Source organism: Triticum dicoccoides, chromosome 7B (assembly GCF_002162155.2).
Source record: "Triticum dicoccoides isolate Atlit2015 ecotype Zavitan chromosome 7B, WEW_v2.0, whole genome shotgun sequence".
In the NCBI taxonomy this organism is placed as follows: Eukaryota; Viridiplantae; Streptophyta; class Magnoliopsida; order Poales; family Poaceae; genus Triticum; species Triticum dicoccoides.
The window spans coordinates 486,627,405-486,638,104 of record NC_041393.1 but is presented as its reverse complement, the minus strand read 5'-3'; positions in this window follow the sequence as shown (position 1 = coordinate 486,638,104).

The window sequence follows — 10,700 nt, the reverse complement described above, 5'->3', positions numbered from 1 at the left end:
AGTCTTCAATCTTGTATCTTCATAGTCTTGGAGTCCGGCCGATGATGATAGTTCGGCTATCCGGACACCCCTAGTCCGGAACTCCCTCAACCGTCATCGTCGCCATCTAAGAAATTTTGGTCCCCTCGTTTTCAACTGCCATCTGGCGCTAAGAGGTGGGTGACCTCGGATCTTCAAGACATCTATGTTCTTCGTCAGCACCTAGTGATCCTCATTTTTTTGTGAGAATAAACTTCCTCTCGTTCTTTTGGCGGTGCCATGAGGTTAGAGAGTTTTCTGTCCTCGCAGATTTGATTATTCAGATCTGATGAGTTTATGTTGTTGTGTCAAGATTTTTTTGTTGGTTTGGTTCTTTGTGGAGGTGAAATCTTTCATCGACACCATGGTGAAGATATAGTGATTCAACGGCCTGCATTTCTAGAGGTTCATCCCCGGCCCAAGTACGTTCATCGATCAAGGCTTCCCATCTTTTTAGATGGGCGACTCAAGACGCTTTCAAAAACCATTATTGTTAATGTTCGTGCGGGTGAAAAAGTGACAAAATCATCGCTTAATCTAATTGCAGCCTCTTTACCAAAGTCTTTAGAGTATTTCTTTGAGCACCGATTGATACCGCAAAGAAGATAATTAGAAGAGATTTCATTTTAATTCTTAGTCCTAGGAGTTACTTTGTATTTTCTTGGATCTTAGGTACAAATCAGTGTACCAGTAATTGTCTTTATGAGTATCAATAAAGCGTTAGGCCAACTCCACCGCACGACCCCAAATGAATGTCCGGTTTGGTCGGATTTTGTCCCTTTGGGGCGGCAATGGGTTCGCCCATGTCCGCCTTTGTCCGTTTGGTCATGGGTGCGCCTAGCGCGTGGACGCACCCCAAATCATGTTCGTGTTGGACGTGATAAAAAACAGAAAAACCAAAACAAAATGACTTAAATAAATAAATAAACGCAGTTAAAAAACTTAAAACACAAGTTGAGGGGTCATGGCCACAAAACGGCCCAGTTTCACGGTTCACTTAACGGCCCAGTACCATAATTAACATAAAAACAAAATAAAAAACGCCACCCACGCGCTCCTGCCGCACCTGTCGCCGTCTTCAGTGGCCGCCGGTGTCGTCGTCGTCGCTGACGAGGTCGATGTAGTCTGGCGGCGTTCAGAGGTGGGCCGGTGGTCCGTGGTGCACGGGGACGGCGAGCTGGAAGGTGGCAGGTGCCTGCACCACCTCCTCCCATGGCGAAGCGTCCCGCTCCAGTGACTGCGGCGGCATGGGGCACCAGTTCATGCCCCCCATGGCATTCGCCATCTCCAGAGCAGTGCACGACCAGCTCCAGTGCTGGCCCACCAGGCCCAGGTGGAACGCGGCCACCGGCGGCTCCTCCATCACCTCCTCCTTCGCCACCATCTCTAGCTTGGGAATGGCGACGTCGCTGGCTGCGGAGAGGGTCGTCATCTCCTCGAGGCCCTCCATTGGCGCTCATCATGCGTCCACATGGAGTCCTCCATGACACGCGCCATGAGATGGGCCTCCTCCTTCGCTGTCATGCGAGGAGGTAGAGGTGGTGACAGAGACGGGGAAGGCGACGACGTGGACGTGAGGCCGCGCACCTGGGGAGCAGCTGCTCGGCGCTCTAGACGTGGCCGTCGCGGCCCCGTAGACGTGCCGGTGAAGAAGGACGCCCGCCGCGTGTCGTGCTCGTCCTAGAACCAGGTGTCCCACAGGGGCGAGTCGGGGGTGTACCTTTCGTCATAGTATAGGTCGTCCGTGTTGGAGATATGCCCTAGAGGCAATCATGTATGATGATATTCCCTATGTGTTTATGAATAAAGATAGTCCTTGGACATTATCAATGATGTGTATCAGCAAGTACGTGACTTGTTTGTGGGACTATGCATTGTATGATAACTATCTTAAAAGGTCCCTAGTCGAAAGGGCTATGTGGACGCGCAGCCAACTAGACTAGCATATGACACGGTCGATGGCTTGGTCTCACTAGCCATGGAGCATTGGATGCTAACCAGATAATATGGACTTGGAAGGGTCTGGTCGGATCCGACGTAGTCGGATCCGAGTTGAGATAAGGTCCGAGTCGGACAAACCCAACTATGAGACGCAGCGATATGTCATCTGTGAGTCTCTAGTACAACACACGTTCTATGCCCTAAGACCTGAGATGACGCATGTACTCGGGATGGTGACAGACCTGCTTTGGGCCGACCAAACGCTACTCCATGACTGGGTAGTTACAAAGGTAGGTTTTAGGCTTGTCCAGACCCATGCTGTGAGACATGGTCGAGCAAGATGGGATTTGCCCCTCCGACCAGGAGAGATATACTCTGGGCCCCTCGTGTGATCCGACCAGGATAAGCATGGCCATGCGACAAGGATTATGAGATAATCCGGATAATGGTCGGCATCACCGGAACGAGAAAGAGGTCGGGCTAGCACAAGGATGACATACTCGCCTTGAGCTCAACAACATATATCGTGTGGCAAAAGGAATGGAAGTGAGATGTACAGGTTCGCTAATCAGCTTCATAGTCTGCTTGGTGTTCGGCATGCCTTGCTAGAGGCCGCTACCAACCGTGTAGTTCGGAGGTGATTCGAACTGCGACCAAGCCGGCTTGAACCGAAGGGGTCACGCGCTTAAGGGGAGTAACCTACGAGGTCGGATCCGAGGACACTGGTCGGATGTGATCCGAGCTGTATTCGGATTGTGGCCGAGTAGACTTATGGGCTTTAGGGTCCGTGCGAGGCCCAAGTTTTGAGCCCACGACGGACGACTATATATAAAGTGGGGTGCGGCACACTCATGCGATTGATTGCTTCGGCACTGTCACTAGGGTTTGCATGTGTTGCGAATAGACACCTCCACTCGCCGCCGACTGTGTGATCGGACCTAGCAGTCCGCCGCACGGTGTTCCTCCTACACGCGCAGGTACTGTTAGAGGCGGTGCACCTGCGCCGCTCCGGCGAACTTGTACGTGGGATAGGACAACCGGCTGTTCAAGGGAGATTGAACATGGAGGAGACGATCCACGCAGACGCGTTGCCCCAACTCTTCTTCCGCTGCACGGCACTGCGCGTCTAGTGGTAACAAACTATGATCCATCTCCCGTAGCATGTTCCTATTTGTTCTGCGCGTAGGAAAATTTTAATTTGCAGTCGATGCACCCTACCATAGAACCCAAAAGTCCGGGAGGAGGCGGCGATGGCGCTCGATCTCCTGGCGGCGCGCAACCGGCAGGATCGGCACACGGTCCGCCGACAAATGCCAGTTGTTTGGGAGGTGGACGTCGTTTCAGGGAACCGGCGTCCTCGTCTCCCAATAGCGGCGACATACGGCCTCGATGTAGTGCCAGTCGCGCTCGCCGGCGGTCGTGGGGGCGATGGAGAATGCGGGCAGCGCGGGGGCCCGACGCGGTGGTGATGCGGGCTTCTCCTTCTTCACGGAGCCGAGGCGGCGCCTGATGAAGCCATGTACCGAGGGTAGGGGCATGGACCTGTCCAAGATACCCTCCCCAAGGACATCTCTAAGAAGAAGTTACCTTTCAGTCGACCTGGAAGGATTTCACTCGACGGACTCGAAGACACTCGACCATGAAGCCACTCACTCGACCACCAGGAGATCTAGAGTCACTCTGCACAGGAACGGTCTGTCATTAAGTAGTCTTTATGGTCATCATAGCACTTTATGTATGGCATTACCAGTAACGCTAGGTCTTAATGTACCTTAAACCCTGCATAACTGAGGGCCGGAGGGGTCTGGCGGACTCTATATAAGCCACCCCCCTCCTCAGTGTAAAGGGTTCGCACCCCTATAACTCATACGCACATAATCCAGTCGACCGCCTCCGGGCTCCGAGACGTAGGGCTATTACTTCCTCCGAGAAGGGCCTGAACTCGTAAACATCTTGCGTATACAACTACTCCATAGCTAGGATCTTGCCTCTCCATTCCTACCCCCTATTCTACTGTCAGACTTAGAACCACGACAGTTGGCGCCCACCTTGGGGCCGGTGTCTTAGCGACCTATTGGAGAAGTTGCGATTGTTCCGATCCCCTTCATCATGGTTTCAGGCGAAGTTTTGGTTGAGGGCCGCGAGATCCATCTCGGCGCGCTCACGTTCATCGCCGATGACTCCGCTTGGCTTCAGGAGGCTCCGCTCAACATCGACGTGATCCCCGCCCGTGGGGCCACGCACTTCCGTGCGTGCGCCCGCGGCGTCCTCCTGCGGCAACCGTAGACCCAGTATCGGTCGACCCCTGTGTCGTCCTCCCTCCCTGTCTCCTGCCGGCGCAAGCGCTCCAGTCGGTCGAGGCTTCAGCGGTGGGTGAGACACGCGGTGGCTCGCCAGTCGGCCACCCCCCAAGTCGCGGCGATCGAGCCCGACGAATCTCTCTACGGCCTGTTCGACCTGTTGACTGGCTCCATAGAGACTGCATCCGAGTGCGACAGCAGTGATCTAGCGGCGGAGGTTCTGATGGTCAATGGACCATGCAGTCCTCCCGGTTTTCCCTGCACCGACGGAGTCGATAGCAGAGGCGATCCGGCGCACGCCCACGAAGAATATCAGACCGAGCCCCTCACGTCGCTACAAAGGGAAGATCTTCGCCGCCGGAACATGGATGCGCTGCATACTCCTATCGTTGGAGAAACCCCCGAGGCTCGTGCCTTGGAGGACGCGCGTTGGCCAACTTGGCTGAGCGCACTCGACTGGAGAACCTCCAGCGAGCACTCGACGAGCGCGCGCGGCAACGAGTTCCAGACTCCAGTCGACGTTAACTCTTTCCGCAACTGACTCAGGTATATCGAACTCCGATTCAGAATCTAGCAGCTGCAGCCCATATAGCAGAGTCGATTCAGCCCTCCCAGTTAGAGGCTGGCAGAGGCTTGTTACAGATCAAAGATTTGCTCCGGGCAGCAGGAGATCAGAATTCAGCTATATCGCAGTCGCGAAATAGGATTCATAGTAGATCCACCGCTGCGAATACAGTCCAATCGGCCCATAGCCCGAGATCGCCCCCGAGGTGTGAGGGACGTGGAGGTCGGCATGATCAGTATGATGACCGATTCGATCACGATGATCGATGTTGAGTGCCCACTCCTCCCCCAAGGGGTGGGTCGTACGCTCCTCGACAGCAAGATGACAGACGTCAGCACAATGTTGGGTGAAGGGTTCCAGTCGACCCCAGAGAACCAGGCTTTGACGCGAGATCCATTATCGTGCAAGGTTTGGTTGACCGGAACAGAGCTCACTGAGAAGGCCATGACAAAGATGTGCCCACCACCAGCAGAGTTCACGTCTCAGGACCAGAGTGTTTTAGCAGAGCCATCAGGGCCGCGGTGATTCCTCCCAACTTCAGGTTGGCGACTGGAGTCAGTAAGTTCACTGGTGAGTCCAAGCCCGATACTTGGCTTGAGGATTACCGAGTGGCTGTTCAGATTGGCGGCGGCAATGATGAGGTGGCCATGAAACACCTACCTCTTATGTTGGAGGGCTCGGCCAGAGCATGGCTGAATCACTTGGCACCTAGCAGCATTTACACTTGGGAAGATCTTGCCCAAGTGTTTTTCAGAACATTTGAAGGAACTTGCAAGCGACCAGCAGGGTTGACAGAGCTACAGGTTTGTGTACAAAAGTCGAATGAGACTCTGAGGGATTACATCCAGAGGTGGATCACACTGCATCACACGGTGGAGAATGTATCTGATCACCAGGCAGTCTGTGCCTTCAAGGAAGGCATCGAGAACAGATAGCTAAGTTTGCAATTTGGTCAGACCGGAGACATGACCCCGAGTCGAATGATGGAGATTGCCACCAAGTATGCCAATGGTGAAGAAGAGGATCAGCTCCGGAGTGGCAAGTACAAGCCAACCGCTCATGAAACCGGGGGAGGGAACTCCAATCAGAAACAAAAGCGGAAAGCCGAGCCAGCTGCTCCTGGAGAAGCCTTGGCTGTGACTCAAGGAAAATTTAAAGGAAAGCCCAAAGGGTCTTGGAACCCCAAGAAGGTGAAAGATAAGGAAGGAAACGACGTGATGGATTTGTCGTGCCACATCCACACGAAGAAAGATGAGGAGGGTAAATTCATTTACCCGAAACATACCACTCGACAGTGTCGGCTCTTGATCCAGCAATTCTAGGGAAAACAATCCAAGGATAAGGAAAAGGAGTCGGACAAAATTGAGGACAAAGAAGATAGTGATGATGGATACCCCCAGGTCAATTCCACCTTGATGATTTTTGCTGATGTTGAAAGCAAAAGTCGATTGAAAGTTATCAACCGTGAGGTAAATATGGTTGCTCCGGCAACTCCCAGTTATCTGAAATGGTCTCAGAGTGCCATCACATTCGACCAGTCTGATCATCCAACACACATTGCCACCCCTGGGAGGCAAGCTTTGGTGGTCGACCTAGTCATCGAAGGCACTCGACTGACTAAGATCTTGATGGATGGTGGCAGTGGCCTGAACATATTGTATGCGGAGACGCTGAAGGGAATGGGCATTCCGGTGTCCAGACTCGGTACTAGCAACATGAGTTTCCATGGAGTCATTCTTGGGAAGAAGGCTGAGTCACTCGGCCAAATTGCTCTCGATGTGGTTTTCGGTGATTCAAAGCATTACCGCAAAGAAAAGTTGACGTTTGAAGTTGTGGATTTCCAGAGTGCTTATCATGCTATTTTAGGCAGGCCAGCTTATGCACGCTTCATGGCTCGACCATGTTATGTGTACCTCAAATTGAAGATGCCTGGTCCCAAAGGTGTGATCACCATTACTGGCAATCACAAAAAGGTAGAAGAGTGCTTTCAGAAGGGCTCAAAGATCGCTAATGCTCAGATGGCAGTAGTAGAGCTACAGGAATACCAGAAAACTGCAGATCCGAGTGATTTGTTGTGAGCCAAGAAGCCCGCTACAGAGTCAGCATTTCAGTCGTCCAGTGAGACAAAGCCGGTTCACATTCACCCGACCGACCCCAGTGCTGCTCCAACTCATATCTCCAAATCACTCGACTCCAAATAGGAAGAAACGCTCATCCAATTCCTCCGTGAGAACTGGGACATCTTCGCATGGAAGCCTACTAACATGCCGGGTGTTCCCAGGGGGCTGGCTGAGCATCATCTACGAGTCGACTCAAAAGTAAAACCTGTCAAAGAACACCTTTGACGGTCCGCCGTCCAGAAGAGAAAGGCCATTGGCGAGGAGGTGGCTCGGCTCTTAGCAGCGGAGTTTATCCGAGAGATTTACCACTCCGAGTGGCTCGCTAATGTTGTCATGGTCCCCAAGAAGGATAAGTCACTTTGTATGTGCATTGACTTTAAACATATCAATCGGGCCTGCCCGAAAGATCATTTTTCTCTCCCCCGCATCGACCAAATAGTCGACTCAACTGCGGGATGTGAGCGCCTGTCTTTTCTAGACGCCCATTCCGGTTACCATCAGATCCGTCTGTATGGACCCGATGAAATTAAAACAGCTTTCATCACTCCATTCGGGTGCTTCTGCTATGTCACCATGCCATTCTGCCTTAAAAATGCCGGAGCCACGTTCATGAGGATGATTTAGAAGTGTTTGCTCACTCAAATCAGTTGGAATGTGGAAGCGTACATGGATGATATTGTGGTCAAATCACGGAAGGGTTCCGACCTGTTGACTGACCTTGCTGAAACATTTGCCAATCTTAGGAGGTACAATATCAAGCTTAATCCATCAAAATGCACATTCGGAGTTCCTGGCGGAAAGTTACTTGGTTTTCTCGTTTCCAAACGAGGAATCAACGCCAACCCAGAAAAAGTTGGTACTATACTCCGAATGAAATGCCCTGTGCGTGTGCACGATGTCCAGAAGCTTACTGGATGCTTGGCCGCTTTAAGTCGATTCATCTCCCGTCTCGGTGAAAAGGCATTGCCTCTTTACCGACTGATGAAGAAGTCAGACAAGTTCGAGTGGACTCCAGAAGCTGATGCAGCGTTTGCAGAGCTAAAAGCTCTGCTCTCCACCCAGCCGGTGCTTGCTGCCCCAATCAGCAAAGAGCCTTTGTTGCTTTACATTGCAGCCACAGGACAAGTCGAGTACAGTACTTGCGGTCGAGCGGGAAGAAGAAGGAAAAGCCTTCAAAGTTCAGCGCCCAGTATATTATCTTTCTGAAGTATTGACCCCATCAAAGTAAAGATACCCTCATTATCAGAAGCTTGTATATGGGATTTATATGACCACGAAGAAGGTTGCTCATTACTTCTCTGACCATTCCATTACAGTCGTCAGCGATGCCCCATTGTCAGAGATTCTGCACAACAGAGATGCAACTGGTCGAGTGGCGAAATGGTCGATTGAACTCCTTCCCCTTGATATCAAGTTTGAGGCAAAGAAAGCCATCAAGTCCCAAGCAGTAGCAGATTTCATCGCCGAGTGGATTGAACAGCAGCTACCGACTCAAGTTCACTCGGAGCACTGGACCATGTTCTTTGATGGTTCTAAGATGTTGAATGGTCCTGGTGCTGGGGTAGTGTTGGTTTCCCCCCGAGGAGATAAGCTCAGATATGTGCTCCAGATCCACTTTGATTCCTCCAACAATGAAGCAGAACACGAAGCACTTCTGTATGGGTTGCGTATGGCCATTTCACTCGGCGTCCGTCACCTCATGGTCTATGGCGACTCAGATTTGGTGGTTAATCAGGTGATGAAGGAGTGGGACGTCAGAAGCCCAGCCATGACTGGTTACTGCAATGCAGTGAGAAAGCTAGAGAAGAAATTTGAGGGGTTAGAGCTCCATCATATACCCCAACTGAAAAATCAAGCGACTGATGATTTGGCAAAGATAGGTTCCAAAAGAGAAGCCATTCCCAGTAATGTGTTTTTGGAACACATCCATACACCATCAGTTCAAGAGGATCCTTTCACCGAAGAAGCTCCACAGCCAAAAAGTGTCACAGATCCGACTGAAGTTGAAGTTCCAGCTGTGGTCGACCTGATCATGGAAGTCTTGGTCATCACTCCCGACTGGACAGAGTTGTACATCGCGTATATCCTAAGGAAAGAGCTTCCAGAGGATGAAGAAGAGGCTCGACAGATTGTCCGTCGATCCAAAGCCTTTACCGTGATAAAGGGACAGTTGTATAGAGAAAGCGCGACTGGAGTCGGTCAGAAATGTATAACACCAGAAGAAGGTCGGATAATCCTTGACGATATCCACTCGGGGACCTGTGGTCACCATGCGTCCTCTCGGACCATTGTGGCTAAAGCATACCGAGCGAGATTTTACTGGCCAAGAGCAAATGAAATGGCAAAGGAAATAGTCGACAAGTGTGAATGATGTCAATTTTATTCCAATATGTCACACAAGCCCGCCTCAGCCTTGAAGACCATTCCACTCGTCTGGCCCTTCGCTGTGTGGGGATTGGATATGGTTGGACCACTGAGAACTGGCAGGAGCGGCTTCACCCATGTACTGGTGGCAGTCGACAAGTTCACTAAGTGGATTGAAGCTAAACCTATCAAGAATCTCGATGTCGGCACTGCTATCAGCTTCATCAGAGAGTTGATATTCAGATATGGAGTTCCACATAGCATCATCACTGATAATGGGTCAAACTTCGATTCCAATGAATTCAGAGCCTTTTGCGCCTCTCAAGGCACACGAGTCGACTATGCTTCAGTCGCTCATCCCCAGTCGAATGGTCAAGCGGAACGAGCAAATGGTCTAATTCTCAAAGGACTGAAACCTCGGTTGATGCGTGATCTTAAGCATGCAGCAGGAGCATGGGTCGACAAACTTCCTTTAGTTCTTTGGGGATTGAGGACCACTCCTAACCGGTCGATTGGGTGAACTCCATTCTTTCTGGTTTATGGAGTTGAAGCAGTCCTGCCGAGTGACCTGCTTCATAATGCACCCCGAGTCGAACTCTACACTGAAGATGAAGCAGAGCAAGCCCGGCAAGACGCAGTCGACCTTCTAGAAGAAGAAAGAGAGATGGCCATGGTCCGGTCGACTATCTATCAGCAGGACTTGCATCGATTCCATGCCAGAAACGTGAAGAGTAGAGCCTTCCAAGAAGGAGATTTGGTTCTCCGAGTGGATCAGCAGAAGCCACACAAGCTTGCTCCTACTTGGGAAGGTCCCTTCATCGTCACCAAAGTCCTCCACAATGGAGCGTACCGTCTTTACAATGTCGGTCACCAGATTGACGAGCCTCGAGCTTGGAATGCGGAGCTGCTCCGCCCCTTTTATACTTAAGTATTCACTCAGATGAGATGTAATAAAGGTACTTCTGTAGTTTATTTATCAAAGACAAGAGTGTTATAATTTTCCCAGTGATTGTTGTTACTTTGTTTACATGAGAAATCCCCCAGTGGGTGGCTTAGCTGCGAATCCATTTCGCCTAAGTTTGTAAAAAATCCCTGCCGAGTGGTGATCCAGCCTCCCACTCGGGGGCTTAGCTGCGAATCCATTTCACCTAAGTACTTGGAAATCCTACCGAGTGGTGAGTCAGTCTCCCACTTGGGGGCTTAGCTGCAGTCCAGTACTTGCTTAAGTGTTTGAAATCCTACCGAGTGGTGAGCCAGTTTCCCACTCGGAGGCTTAGTTGCAGTCCAGTACTCGCCTAAGTGTTTGAAATCCTACCGAGTGGTGAGCCAGCTTCCCACTAGGAGGCTTAGCTGCAGTCCAGTACTCGCCTAAGTGTTTCAAATCCTACCGAG